Source organism: Stenella coeruleoalba (assembly GCF_951394435.1).
Source record: "Stenella coeruleoalba genome assembly, chromosome: 4".
Lineage (NCBI taxonomy): Eukaryota > Metazoa > Chordata > Mammalia > Artiodactyla > Delphinidae > Stenella > Stenella coeruleoalba.
In genome coordinates this window covers 100543320-100558583 of record NC_137149.1, presented here as the reverse complement: position 1 = coordinate 100558583, position 15264 = coordinate 100543320, and the positions used below count along the sequence as shown (strand labels likewise).

Below are 15264 nucleotides of genomic sequence, written 5' to 3'. Positions count from 1 at the left end.
AGCTTCAAAGAAGTGACGTCTCCTCCCAGCTGGCAATGACTTTCTCAGGCAACTGAGAAATTTGCGGGAGTGGTGAAGGCAAGTCCTCATACAGTGCAGCCATTCTTATATGTAAATCCACTCATTTTAATTAAAACTTGATCTGCCAGTTAACACATATAAGAGCTGGCCACTCTGTGATCCAAGCACCCAAGTTTTAGGCTACTGAGAGGAGAAACCAAGACTCGTAAGAGGACTGAAACGACTCTGGGGTAAAACCTAGAGGAGTTAAGCTCACAAACGGTGTATTGGCCCACTACACAATCATCACCAGCGATTTTTTTTTAACATCTTTATTGGGGTATAATTGCTTTACAATGGTGTGTTAGTTTCTGCTTTATAACAAAGTGAATCAGTTATACATATACATATGTTCCCATATCTCTTCCCTCTTGCGTCTCCCTCCCTCCCACCCCCCCATCTCACCCCTCCAGGCGGTCACAAAGCACCGAGCTGATCTCCCTGTGCTATGCGGCTGCTTCCTACTAGCTCTCTACCTTACGTTTCGTAGTGTATATATGTCCATGCCTCTCTCTTGCCCTGTCACAGCTCACCCTTCCCCCACCCCATATCCTCAAGTCCGTTCTCTAGTAGGTCTGTGTCTTTATTCCTGTCTTACCCCTAGGTTCTTCATGACATTTTTTTTGTTAAATTCCATATATATGTGTTAGCATACAGTATTTGTCTCTCTCTTTCTGAATTACTTCACTCTGTATGACAGACTCTAGGTCCAACCACCTCATTACAAATAGCTCAATTTCATTTCTTTTTATGGCTCAGTAATATTCCATTGTATATATGTGCCCCATTTTCTTTACCCATTCATCCGACGATGGACATTTAGCTTATTTCCATCTCCTGGCTATGGTAAATAGAGCTGCAGTGAACATTTTGGTACATGAATCTTTTTGAATTATGCTTTTCTGAGGGTATATGCCCAGTAGTGGGATTGCTGGGTCATATGGTAGTTCTATTTGTAGTTTTTTGAGGAACCTCCATACTGTTCTCCATAGTGGCGGTACCAATTCACATCCCCACCAGGAGTACAAGAGTGTTCCCTTTTCTCCACACCCTCTCCAGCATTCATTGTTTCTAGATTTTTTGATGATGGCCACTCTGACTGGTGTGAGATGATATCTCATTGTAGTTTTGATTTGCATTTCTCTAATGATTAATGATGTTGAGCATTCTTTCATGTGTTTGTTGGCAGTCTGTATACCTTCTTTGGAGAAATGTCTGTTTAGGTCTTCTGCCCATTTTTGGATTGGGTTGTTTGTTTTTTTGTTATTGAGCTGCATGAGCTGCTTGTAAGTTTTGGACATTAATCCTTTGTCAGTTGCTTCATTTGCAAATATTTTCTCCCATTCTGAGGGTTGTCTTTTGGTCTTGTTTATGGTTTCCTTTGCTGTGCAAAAGCTTTTAAGTTTCATTAGGTCCCATATATTTATTTTTGTTTTTATTACCATTTTTCTAGGAGGTGGGTCAAAAAGGATCTTGCTGTGATTTATGATATAGAGTGTTCTGCCTATGTTTTCCTCTAAGAGTTTGATACTTTCTGGCCTTACATTTAGGTCTTTAATCCATTTTGAGCTTATTTTTGTGTATGGTGTTAGGGAATGATCTAATCTCATACTTTTACATGTGCCTGTCCAGTTTTCCCAGCACCACTTATTGAAGAGGCTGTCCTTTCTCCACTGTACGTTCCTGCCTCCTTTAACAAAGATAAGGTGACCATATGTGTGTGGGTTTATCTCTGGGCTTTCTATCCTGTTCCATTGATTTATATTCTGTTTTTGTGCCAGTACCTTACTGTCTTGATTACTGTGGCTTTGTAGTATAGTCTGAAGTCAGGGAGCCTGATTCCTCCAGCTCCGTTTTTCATTCTCAAGAATGCTTTGGCTATTCGGGGTCTTTTGTGTTTCCATACAAATTGTGAAATTTTTTGTTCTAGTTCTGTGAAAAATGCCAGTGGTAGTTTGATAGGGATTGCATTGAATCTAGAGATTGCTTTGGGTAGTAGAGTCATTTTCACAATGTTGATTCTTCCAATCCAGGAACATGGTATATCTCTCCATCTATTTGTATCATCTTTAATTTCTTTCATCAGTGTCTTACAATTTTCTGCATTACAGGTCTTTTGTCTCCGTAGGTAGGTTTATTCCTAGGTATTTTATTCTTTTTGTTGCAATGGTAAATGGAAGTGTTTTCTTGATTTCACTTTCAGCTTTTTCATCATTAGTGTATAGGAATGCCAGAGATTTCTGTGCATTAATTTTGTATCCTGCTACTTTACCAAATTCACTGATTAGCTCTAGTAGTTTTCTGGTAGCATCTTTAGGATTCTCTATGTACAGTATCATGTCATCTGCAAACAGTGACAGCTTTACTTCTTCTTTTCCTATTTGGATTCCTTTTATTTCCTTTTCTTTTCTGATTGCTGTGGCTAAAACTTCCAAAACTATGTTGAATAAGAGTGATGAGAGTGGGCAACCTTGTCTTGTTCCTGATGTTAGTGGAAATGCTTTCAGTTTTTCACCATTGAGAACGATGTTGGCTGTGGGTTTTTCATATATGGCCTTTATTATGTTGAGGAAAGTTCCCTCTATGGCTACTTTCTGCAGGATTTTTATCATAAATGGGTGTTGAATTTTGTGGAAAGCTTTCTCTGCATCTATTGAGATGACCATATCGTTTTTCTCTTTCAATTTGTTAATATGGTGTATCACATTGATTGATTTGCGTATATTGAAGAATCCTTGCATTCCTGGAATAAACCCCACTTGATCGTGGTGTATGATCCTTTTATTGTGCTGTTGGATTCTGTTTGCTAGTATTTTGTTGAGGATTTTTGCATCTATGTTCATCAGTGATATTGGCCTGTAGTTTTCTTTCTTTGTGACATCCTTGTCTGGTTTTGGTATCAGGGTGATGGTGGCCTTGTAGAATGAGTTTGGGAGTGTTCCTCCCTCTGCTATATTTTGGAAGAGTTTGAGAAGGATAGGTGTTAGCTCTTCTCTAAATGTTTGATAGAATTCGCCTGTGAAGCCATCTGGTCCTGGGCTTTTGTTTGTTGGAAGATTTTGAAACTCAGTCTCAATTTCAGTGCTTGTGATTGGTCTGGTCATATTTTCTATTTCTTCCTGATTCAGTCTTGGCAGGTTGTGCATTTCTAAGAATTTGTCCATTTCTTCCAGGTTGTCCATTTTATTGGCATAGAGTTGCTTGTAGTAATCTCTCATGATCTTTTGTATTTCTGCAGTGTCAGTTGTTACCTCTCCTTTTTCATTTCTAATTCTGTTGATTTGAGTCTTCTCCCTTATTTTCTTGATGAGTCTGGCTAATGGTTTATCAATTTTGTTTATCTTCTCAAAGAATCAGCTTTTAGTTTTATTGATCTTTACTTTCCTCTTAGAACTGCTTTTGCCACATCCCATAGGTTTTGGGTCGTTGTGTCTCCATTGTCTATTTGTTTCCAGGTATTTTTTGATTTCCTCTTTGATTTCTTTAGTGATCACTTTGTTATTAAGTAGTGTATGGTTTAGTCTCCATGTGTTCGTATTTTTTACAGATCTTTTCCTGTAATTGATATCTAGTCTCATGGTGTTGTGGTCAGAAAAGATACTTGATACAATTTCAATTTTCTTAAATTTACCAAGGCTTGATTTGTGACTCAAGATGTGATCTATCCTGGAGAATGTTCCATGAACACTTGAGATAAATGTGTATTCTGTTGTTTTTGGATGGAATGTCCTATATCAATTAAGTCCATCTTGTTTAATGTATCATTTAAAGCTTGTGTTTCCATATTTATTTTCATTTTGGATGATCTGTCCATTGGTGAAAGGGGTGTTAAAGTCCCCTACTGTGAAGGTGTTACTGTCGTTTTCCCTTTTATGGCTGTTAGTATGTGCCTTATGTATTGAGGTGCTCCTATGTTGGGTGCATAAATATTTACAACTGTTATATCTTCTTGGATCAATCCCTTCATCATTATGTAGTGTCCTTCTTTGTCTCTTGTAATACTCTTTATTTTAAAGTCTATTTTGTCTGATATGAGAATTGCTACTCCAGCTTTCTTTTGGTTTCCATTTGCATGGAATATCTTTTTCCATCCCCTCACTTTCAGTCTGTATGTGTCTCTAGGTCTGAAGTGGATCTCTTGTAGACAGCATATATATGGGTCTTGTTTTTGTATCCATTCAGCCAATCTGTGTCTTTTGGTGGGAGCATTTAATCCATTTACATTTAAGGTAATTATTGATATGTATGTTCCTATTCCCATTTTCTAAATTGCTTTGGGTTCGTTATTGTAGGTCTTTTCCTTCTTTTGTGTTTCTTGTCTAGAGAAATTCCTTTAGCATTTGTTGTAAAGCTGGTTTGGTGGTGCTGAACTCTCTCAGCTTTTGCTTGTCTGTAAAGGTTTTAATTTCTCCATCAAATCTGAATGAGATCCTTGCTGGGTAGAGTAATCTTGGTTGTAGGTTTTTCTCCTTCATCACTTTAAATATGTCCTGCCACTCCATTCTGGCTTGCAGAGTTTCTGCTGAAAGATCAGCTGTTAACCTTATGGGGATTCCCTTGTGTGTTATTTGTTGTTTTTCTCTTGCTGCTTTTAATATGTTTTCTTTGTATTTAATTTTTGACAGTTCGATTAATATGTGTCTTGGCATATTTCTCCTTGGATTTATCCTGTATGGGACTCTCTGTGCTTCCTGGACTTGATTAACTATTTCCTTTCCCATATTAGGGAAGTTTTCAACTATAATCTCTTCAAATTTTCTTTTTCTCTTCTTCTTCAAATTATAGGAACCCCTATAATTTGAATGTTGGTGCGTTTAATGTTGTCCCAGAGGTTCCTGAGACTGTCCTCAGTTCTTTTCATTCTTTTTTCTTTATTCTGCTCTGCAGTAGTTATTTCCACTATTTTATCTTCCAGGTCACTTATCCGTTCTTCTGCCTCAGTTATTCTGCTATTGATCCCATCTAGAGTACTTCTAATTTCATTTATTGTGTTGTTCATCGTTGCTTGGTTCATCTTCATTTCATTTCTTCTAGGTCCTTGTTAACTGTTTCTTGCATTTTGTCTATTCTATTTCCAAGATTTCGGATCATCCTTACTATCATTATTCTGAATTCTTTTTCAGGTAGACTGCCTATTTCCTCTTCATTTGTTAGGTCTGGTGGGTTTTTATCTTGCTCCTTTGTCTGCTGTGTGTTTTTCTGTCTCCTCATTTTGCTTATCTTACTGTGTTTGGGGTCTCCTTTTTGCAGGCTGCAGGTTCGTAGTTCCCGTTGTTTTTGGTGTCTGTCCCCAGTGGCTAAGGTTGGTTCAGTGGGTTGTGTAGGCTTCCTGGTGGAGGGGACTACTGCCTGTGTTCTGGTGGATGAGGCTGGATCTTGTCTCTCTGGTTGGCAGGTCCGCATCTGGTGGTGTGTTTTGGGGTGTCTGTGGACTCATTATGATTTTAGACAGCCTCTCTGCTAATGGGTGGGGTTGTGTTCCTGTTTTGCTAGTTGTTTGGCATAGGTTGTCCAGCACTGTGGCTTGCTGGTCGTTGAGTGAAGCTGGGTGCTGGTGTTAAGATGGAGGTCTCTGGGAGATTTTCGCCATTTGATATTATGTGGAGCTGGGAGGTCTCTTGTTGACCAGTGTCCTGAAGTTGGCTCTCCTACGTCAGAGGCAGAGCCCTGACTCCTGGCTGGAGCACCAAGAGCCTTTCATCCACACGGATCAGAATAAAAGGGAGAAAAAGTAGAGGGAATTAGTAGAAGTATGAGGAAAGAAAGAAGGAAAGGAGGGAAGGAAGGAAGGAAGAAAGAAAGAAGCAAAGAAGGCAAGAAGGGAAGAAAGGAGGGAAGGAGGGAAAGAAGGAAAAAAGAAAGAAAGAAGATACAGTAAAAATAAAATAAAGTATAATAAAGTTATTGAATTAAAAAATTCTTATTTAGAAAAAACAAGGAACGGATAGAACCTTAGGACAAATGTTGGAAGCAAAGCTATACAGACAAAATCTTACACAGAAGCATACACATACACCCTCACTAAAAGAGGTAAAAGGGGAAAAATGATAAATCTTGCTGTCAGAGACCACCTCCTCAATTTGGGATGATTCGTTGTCTAAAGGAGGGAAGGAAGGAAGGAAAGAAAGAAAGAACGAAGGTAAAGTATAATAACGTTATTAAAATTAAGAAAAAAAATTTTTTAAAAACCATGGACAGATAGAACCCTAGGACAAATGGTGGAAGCAAGAATATACAGACAAAATTTCACACAGAAGCATACACATACACATTCACAAAAAGAGGAAAAGGGAAAAAAATCATAGATCTTGCTCCTAAAGTCCACTTCCTTAATTTGGGATGATTGGTTGTCTATTCAGGTATTCTGCAGATGCAGGGCACATCAAGTTGATTGTGGAGCTTTAATCCGCTGCTTCTGAGGCTGCTGGGAGAGATTTCCCTTTCTCTTCTTTGTTCTCACAGCAGCTCAGCTTTGGATTTGGCCTCCGCCTCTGCGTGTAGGTCGCTGGAGGGCGTGTGTTTTTTGCTCAGACAGGACGGGGTTAAAGGAGCCGCTGATTGGGGGCTCTGGCGCACTCAGGCCGGCGGGGAGGGAGGGGCACGGAGTGCGGGGCGGGCCTGCGGCAGCAAAGGCCTGCATGACTTTGCACCAGCCTGAGGCCGCCATGCGTTCTCCCAGGGAAGTTGTCCCTGGATCCCGGGACCCTGGCAGTGGCGGGCTGCACAGGCTCCGCGGAAGAGGGGTGTGGAGAGTGACCTGTGCTCGCACACAGGCCCCTTGGTGGCAGCAGCAGCAGCCTTAGCGTCTCCCGCCCGTCTCTGGGGTCCGCGCTTTTAGCCGCGGCTCGCGCCCGTCTCTGGAGTTCCTTTAAGCAGCGTTCTTAAACCCCTCTCCTCGCACACCAGGAAACAAAGAGGGAAGAAAAAGTCTCTTGCCTCTTCGGCAGGTGCAGACTTTTCCCCGGACTCCCTCCCGGCTAGCCGTGGTGCACTAACCCCTTCAGGCTACGTTCAAGCCGCCAACCCCAGTCCTGTCCCTGTGCTCCGTCCGAAACCGAACCCGAGCCTCAGCTCGCAGCCCCGTCCGCCCCGGCGGGTGAGCAGACAAGCCTCTCAGGCTGGTGAGTGCCGTCGGCACCGATCCTCTGTGCGGGAATCTCCCTGCTTTGCCCTCCGCACCCGTTGCTGTGCACTCCTCCCCGGCTTCGAAGCTCCCCGCTCCGCCTCCCGCAGTCTCCGCCCGCGAAGGGTCTTCCTAGTGTGTGGAAACTTTTCCTCCTTCACAGCTCCCTCCCACTGGTGCAGGTCCCATCCCTATTCTTTTGTCTCTGTTTTTTCTTTTTTTTTCTTTTGCCCTACCCAGGTACATGGGAAGTTTCTTGCCTTTTGGGAGGTCTGAGGTCTTCTGCCAGCCTTCAGTAGGTGTTCTGTAGGAGTTGTTCCATGTGTAGATGTATTTCTGGTGTATCTGTGGGGAGGAAGGTGATCTCCGCGTCTTACTCTTCCGCCATCTTCAAGGTCCCCCCATAAGTTTGTTTTCTATGTCTATGAGTCTGTGTCTGTTTTGTATGAGTTAATTTGTATTTTTTTTCAGATTCCACATATAAGCAATATCATATGATATTTGTCTTTCTCTGACTTACTTAGTATGATAATTTTTAGTTCCATCCATGTGCTGCAAATGACATGATTTCATTCTTTTTATAGCTGAGTAATATTCCATTGCATATACATACCACATCTTCTTTACCAATTCTTCTGTCAGTGGACACTTAGGTTGCTTGCATGTCTTGGCTATTGTAAACAGTGCTGCAGTGAATATTGGGGTGCATGTATTTCTTCAAATGATGGTTTTCTCCAGATGTATGCCCAGGAGTGGGATTGCTGGTTCACATGGTAGCTCTATTTTGAGTTTTTAAAGGAACCTCCGTACTGTTCTCCATAGTGGCTGTACCAATGTACATTCCTATCAGCAATGTAGGAGTTTTTCCATTTCTCCATACCTTCTTTGATGATGGCCATTCTGACCAGTGTGAGGTGATACCTCATTGTAGTCTGGGTTTGCATTTCTCTAATAATTAGCAATGTTGAGCATCTTTTCATGTGATTTTTTTCATGTGATTTTGGTCATCTGTATGTCTTCTTTGAGGAAATGTCTATTTAGATCTTCTAACCATTTTTCTATTGGGTTGTTTTTTTGACATTGAGCTGCTTGAGCTCTTTGTATATTTTGGAGATTAACCCTGTTGGTCACTTTGTTTGCAAATATTTTCTCCCATTCTGTGGCTTGTCTTTCCATTTTGTTTATGGTTTCCTTTGCTGGGCAAAAAAGCTTTTAAGTTTTATTAGGTCCCATTTTTAAATTTTTCTTTTTATTGTCATTACTTGAGGAGGTGGGTCCAGAAAGATTGCTGTGATTTATGTCAGAGTGTTCTGCCTATGTTTTCCTCTAAGAGTTTTATAGTATCTGGCCTTACATTTAGGTCTTTAATCCATTTTGAGTTTATTTTTGTGTGTGGTGTTAGAGAATGTTCTAGTTTCATCCTTTTACATGTAGCTGTCCACTTCTCCCAGCACCACTTATTGAAGAGAGTGTTTTCTCCATTGTATATTCTTGCCTCCTTTGTCACAGATTAATTGACCATATAAATGTGGGTTCATTTCTGGGCTCTATTCTGTTCCATTGATCTATGTGTCTGTTTTTGTGTCAGTACCATACAGTTTAGATTACTGTAGCTTTGTAGAGTAGTCTGAAATCAGGGAGTCTGATTCCTTCAGCTCCATTTTCCTTTCTCAGGATTGCTTTGGCTATTCAGTGTTTTTGTGTTTCCATACAAATTTAAAAATTGTTTTCTTCCCATACAAATTAAAAATTTTTTGTTCTAGTTCTGTGAAAAATGCCATTGGTAATTAAATAGGGATTGCATTGAATCTGTACATTTCCTTGGATAGCATAGTCATTTTGACAGTATTGATTCTTCCAATCCAAGAACATGGTATATCTTTCCATCTGTTTGCATCATCTTCAATTTCTTTCATCAGCATTTTAGTTTTCAGGGTACAGGTCTTTTTCCTGCTTAGGTAGGTTTATTCCTAGGTATTTTATTCTTTTTGATGCAATGGTAAATGGGATTGTTTCCTTAATTAATTTCTCCTTGTGATCTTTTGTTGTTAGTGTATAAAAATGCAAGAGATTTCTCTGCATTAATTTTGTGTCCTGCCCCTTTACCAAATTTACTGTTGAGCTCTAGTAGCTTTCTGGTAGCATCTTTAGTATTTTCCATGTATAGTATCATGTCAACTGCAAACAGTGACCATTTTACTTTTTCTTTTCCAATTTGGATTCCTTTTATTTCTCTGATTGCTGTGGCTAGGAATTCCAAAACAATGTTGAATGAGAGTGGACATCCTTGTCTCGTTCCTGATCTTAGAGGAAATGCTTTCAGCTTTTCACCATTGAGTACGATGTTAGCTGTGGGTTTGTCATATATGGCCTTTATTATGTTGAGGTAGGTTCCCTCTATGCCCATGTTCTAGAGAGTTTTTATCATAAATTGGTGATGAATTTTCTGCATCGATTGATATGGTTTTTATTCTTCAGTATGTTAATGTGGTATATCATACTTATTGATTTGCAGATATTGAAAAATCTTGCATCCCTGGGATTAATCCCACTTGATCATGGTGTCTGACCCTTTAATGTATATATTGTTAGCCTTAAGTATAGATTAGAATTTTAACCCTTAAAAACCTTAATCTCTAGTGAAAACTGACAAACAGCAAGTAATTGTTAACTGTTTGTCATACCAGCATTGATTAGAATATGCCATAACCTCTAGAAACATACTATTGCCTGAGCGCATAATTTCTTTCCTTAAGGTAGTACAAGACATGTGTCTAATAAACCCACCATCTTTAGTTTCTTTCTTGTAAGGAGACAAAAGTAGGTACTATTAAACCTATTTAGCAATCAATGTCCAATATTTTACCTTATTTGAAATGCCCTGGATATTTAATGAATTCCCATCATTTTTCAAGTTAATGAAAAATCTGGAGAAACTATTCTAGATAGATGTACCCAAAACATAATTTTTCCTAAAGAGTTCACCTAAAAACTCATGTCATTTACCTTTATAACTTATGAAAATCAAACCAAGTTAATTCTTTTTCCTTGCTGAAAAGCTCTCCAACAGAAATAACATGAACTTATTTATCTTCAGTAAACCTAGGTACAATAAAAGTAAGACATGTCTCTGTTGATTAAACCAACAATCTTAAGCTAGCTTTAATACCAGATATTAATTTAATATTGAATATTTTCTAGATCACATGAGCTTGAAATTCATGCTGGCCAGTTTAATTTTTAGAAATATTTAATTTGCAAGTGTTAAGTCAATTAAATAGAACTATTTTATAAATTTAATTTTGATGATATTATCTGGAGGTAGAGACATGTCATATGTATGATGTTTTAACTTGATTAATTGGTCTAACTGTTGCTGGTCCAGCATCTCAGTGCAATTTTTTCCCAGCCTTTTATATATATACACAGGGTAAATAGAGTGGACTTGTTTGGGGCCCTTTAATGTTGGGGAACAGTAGGAGGTCCTTTGGCCCCTCCAACCTTAGGTAGTGTTGTATCAAAACCTTTTGTTTTAATCCCATTAACATCTGTTTTATTTATCCCATTTCTTAGTAACCATCTATAGATTATTTTTGGGGGATGAGCCCTTTAAATTTCTACCTTGTTGGGAAAAATTCTCTAGACTTTTTCTTAATAATTTTTTTCTTATTTCCCTATTAATTAACCTAATTAATTATCCTTATCTTTTTATTAGCATCTGTAAGACCCATTGAGGGGAAGCAGAGACCACAAATAAGGCTTCCCAAACCATTTGTTTGGTTGGTTGGTTGTTTTAAACTAAAGAAGTTCCTAGGTTAACCATTATATATATATATATATTTTTTTTTTCATCTTTGTTTTTTTCCCCATAGGCAACAATAAAACAGCTGTTTATAATGAGAGCTCTCTAAAACTACCAATTTAGCAGTTGCTCCAATTTAAAGGCTCCATCATCTGGCCATTAATGAGCTATACCTTAATCATGACTCAAACCAATAATGTGCAAGAGGCATGCCCACAAGAGAGTATGAAGGATGCCTCCTAAACAGGATCCAGAATCCCACTCTAATACATTGACTGCCAAATGTACACCATATGTGTACACCATATGTCTCTTCAGAATGGCAGAGACCAAGTTCTCAAAACCCATACATACACACAGATACACACACAACACCTAGGAAGATCAGGTAGAACATTTATATCTATCTCAAAGGGACAGGGAGAGAAATGCAAGTTCCTCCTAGAATAGCTTTTGTTTCTTTAAGGGCAGAATTCTGAAAAGATGTTTTATCAAGCCAGCTGTCTCTAACTTAACTGCGTACACAATAAAAGAGCCCCATCTTAGTCTTTTTCGGGATGAGATTTCCTTTAATTCCCAATTAAGTAAGTAAGTGCATGTAAATCTTGCACGTACATAAACCTAGCTGGGGATTAGTTGGAGCTGGCAATCTGCCATTCCTTTCTTTTGTTTTGAAAGGCTTGTTCCTCATTCTGAGGTTGGTTTATTGAGATAAAATCACTGGTGATGAGGAGGGGAAGATGGCAGAAGAGTAAGACGCAGAGATTACCTTCCTCCACACAGATCCATCAGAAATACATCTACACGTGAAACAACCCTACAGAACACCTACTGAATGCTGGCAGAAGACCTCAGACCTCCCAAAAGGCAAGAAACTCCCCACGTACCTGGATAGGGCAAAAGAAAAAAGAATAAACAGAGACAAAAGAATAGGGACGGGACCTGCACCAGTGGGAAGGAGCTGTGAAGGAGGAAAGGTTTCCACACACTAGAAGCCCCTTGGTGGGCAGAGACTGCGGGTGGCGGAGTGGGGGAGCTTCAGAGCCGTGGAGGAGAGCGCAGCAACAGGGGTGCGGAGGGCAAAGCAGGGAGATTCCAGCACAGAGGATCGGTGCCGACAGGCACTCACCAGCCCGAGAGGCTTGTCTGCTCACCTGCCGGGGCGGGCGGGGCTGTGAGCTGAGGCTCGGGCTTTGGTCCGAGCACAGGGAGAGGACTGGGATTGGCGGTGTGAACACAGCCTGCAGGGGGTTAGTGCGCCACGGCTAGCTGGGAGGGAGTCCGGGAAAAGGTCTGGAGCTGCCAAAGAGGCAAGAGACTTTTTCTTCCCTCTTTGTTTCCTTGTGAGTGACGAGAGGGGATTCAGAGCGCTGCTTAAAGGAGCTCCAGAGACGGGCGAGCCGCGGCTGTCAGCGCCGACCCCAGAGATGGGCAGGAAGCGCTAAGGCTGCTGCTGCCACGCCAAGAAGCCTGTGTTTGACCACAGGTCACTATCTACACCTCCTTTCCAGGGAGCCTGTGCAGCCCACCACTGCCGGGTTCCCGGGATCCAGGGACAACTTCCTCGGGAGAGCGCACAGTGAGCCTTAGGCTGGTACAACGTCACGCTGGCCTCTGCCGCCGTAGGCTCGCCCTGCACTCCGTGCCCCTCCCTGCCCGCAGCCTGAGTGAGCCAGAGCCCCCGAATCAGCGGCTCCTTAACCCTGTCCTGTCTGACGGAAAAACAGATTCCCTCCAGCAACCTACACGCAGAGGCGGGGCCAAATCCAAAGCTGAGCCCCTGGGAGCTGTGAGAACAAAGAAGAGAAAGGGAAATCTCTCCCAGCAGCCTCAGAAGCAACGGATTAAACTTGATGTACCCTGCATCTGTGGAATACATGAATAGACAAGGAATCATCCCAAATTAAGGAGGTGGACTTTAAGAGCAAGATTTATGATTTTTTCGCCCTTATTCTCTTTTTGTGAGTGTGTATACTTCTGTGTGAGATTTTGTCTGTATAGCTTTGCTTCCACCATTTATCCTAGGGTTCTATCTGTCCGTTTTTTTTAAATTTTTTTCCTCTTTCTTAATAATTAATGTTAATTTTAATAGCTCTATTTTATTTTACTTTATCTTCTTTCTTTCCTTCCTTCCTCCCACAGACCCTCCCTCCTTTCTTTCTTCCTTCCTAATTCTTTCTCTCTACTTGTTCTCCCTTTTATTCTGAGCCGTGTGGATGAAAGGCTGTTGGTGCTGCAGCCAGGAGTCACTGCTGTGCCTCTGAGGTAGGAGAGCCAACTTCAGGACACTGGTCAACAAGAGACCTCCCAGCTCCACGTAATATCAAATGGCGAAAATCTCCCAGAGATCTCCATCTCAACAAGAAGACCCAGCTCCACTCACTGACCAGCAAGCTACAGTGCTGGACACCCTATGCCAAACAACTAGCAAAACAGGAACACAACCCCACCCATTAGCAGAGAGGCTGTCTAAAATCATAATGAGTCCACAGACACCCCAAAACACACCACCAGATGTGGACCTGCCAACCAGAGAGACAAGATCCAGCCTCATCCACCAGAACACAGGCACTAGTCCCCTCCACCAGGAAGCCTACACAACCCACTGAACCAACCTTAGCCACTGGGGACAGACACCAAAAACAACGGGAACTACGAACCTGCAGCCTGCAAAAAGGAGACCCCAAAAACAAACAGTAAGGATAAGCAAAATGAGGAGACAGAAAAACACACCGCAGATGAAGGAGCAAGATAAAAACCCAGATGAAGGAGCAAGATAAAAACCCACCAGACCTAACAAATGAAGAGACAATAGGCAGTCTACCTGAAAAAGAATTCAGAATAATGATAGTAAAGATGATCCAAAATCCTGGAAATAGAATAGACAAAATGCAAGAAACATTTAACAAGGACTTAGAAGAACTAAAGATGAAACAAACAACGATGAACAGCACAATAAATGAAATGAAAAATACTCTAGAGGCGATCAATAGCAGAATAACTGAGGCAGAAGAACGGATAAGTGACCTGGAAGATAAAATAGTGGAAATAACTACTGCAGAGCACAATAAAGAAAAAAAGAATGAAAAGAACTGAGGACAGTCTCAGAGACCTCTGGGACAACATTAAATGCTACAACATTCAAATTATAGGGGTTCCTATAATTCGAAGAAGAAGAGAAAAAGAAAATTTGAAGAGATTATAGTTGAAAACTTCCCTAATATGGGAAAGGAAATAGTTAATCAAGTCCAGGAAGCACAGAGTCCCATACAGGATAAATCCAAGGAGAAATATGCCAAGACACATATTAATCGAACTGTCAAAAATTAAATACAAAGAAAACATATTAAAAGCAGCAAGAGAAAAACAACAGATAACACACAAGGGAATCCCCATAAGGTTAACAGCTGATCTTTCAGCAGAAACTCTGCAAGCCAGAACGGAGTGGCAGGACATATTTAAAGTGATGAAGGAGAAAAACCTGCAACCAAGATTACTCTACCCAGCAAGGATCTCATTCAGATTTGATGGAGAAATTAAAACCTTTACAGACAAGCAAAAGCTGAGAGAGTTCAGCACCACCAAACCAGCTTTTCAACAAATGCTAAAGGAACTTCTCTAGACAAGAAACACAAAAGAAGGAAAAGACCTACAATAACGAACCCAAAACAATTTAGAAAATGGGAATAGGCACATACATATCAATAACTACCTTATATGTAAATGGACTAAATGCTCCCACCAAAAGACACAGATTGGCTGAATGGATACAAAAACAAGACCCATATATATGCTGTCTACAAGAGACCCACTTCAGACCTAGAGACACATACAGACTGAAAGTGAGGGGATGGAAAAAGATATTCCATGCAAATGGAAACCAAAAGAAAGCTGGAGTAGCAATTCTCATATCAGACAAAATAGACTTTAAAATAAAGAGTATTACAAGAGACAAAGAAGGACACTACATAATGATCAAGGGATTGATCCAAGAAGAAGATATAACAATTGTAAATATTTATGCACCCAACATAGGAGCACCTCAATACATAAGGCACATACTAACAGCCATAAAAGGGAAAACGACAGTAACACCTTCACAGTAGGGGACTTTAACACCCCTTTCACCAATGGACAGATCATCCAAAATGAAAATAAATAAGGAAACACAAACTTTAAAACAAGATGGACTTAATTGACATAGGACATTCCATCCAAAAACAACAGAATACACATTTTTCTCAAGTGTTCATGGAACATTCTCCAGGATAGATCACAT

At 40.5% G+C, this 15264-nt stretch overlaps 1 long non-coding RNA gene across 1 annotated transcript in view; it reads left to right on the top strand.

The window, feature by feature from the left end:
- Positions 1 to 11945, top strand: part of LOC307185717 — a 166697-nt gene extending 154752 nt beyond the window's left edge. Inside the window, exon 3 of the long non-coding RNA XR_013828156.1 lies at positions 11664 to 11945. This is a non-coding gene — a long non-coding RNA (uncharacterized lncRNA). The remainder of the gene's footprint in view (positions 1 to 11663) is intronic.
- Positions 11946 to 15264: the final 3319 nt, after the last annotated feature.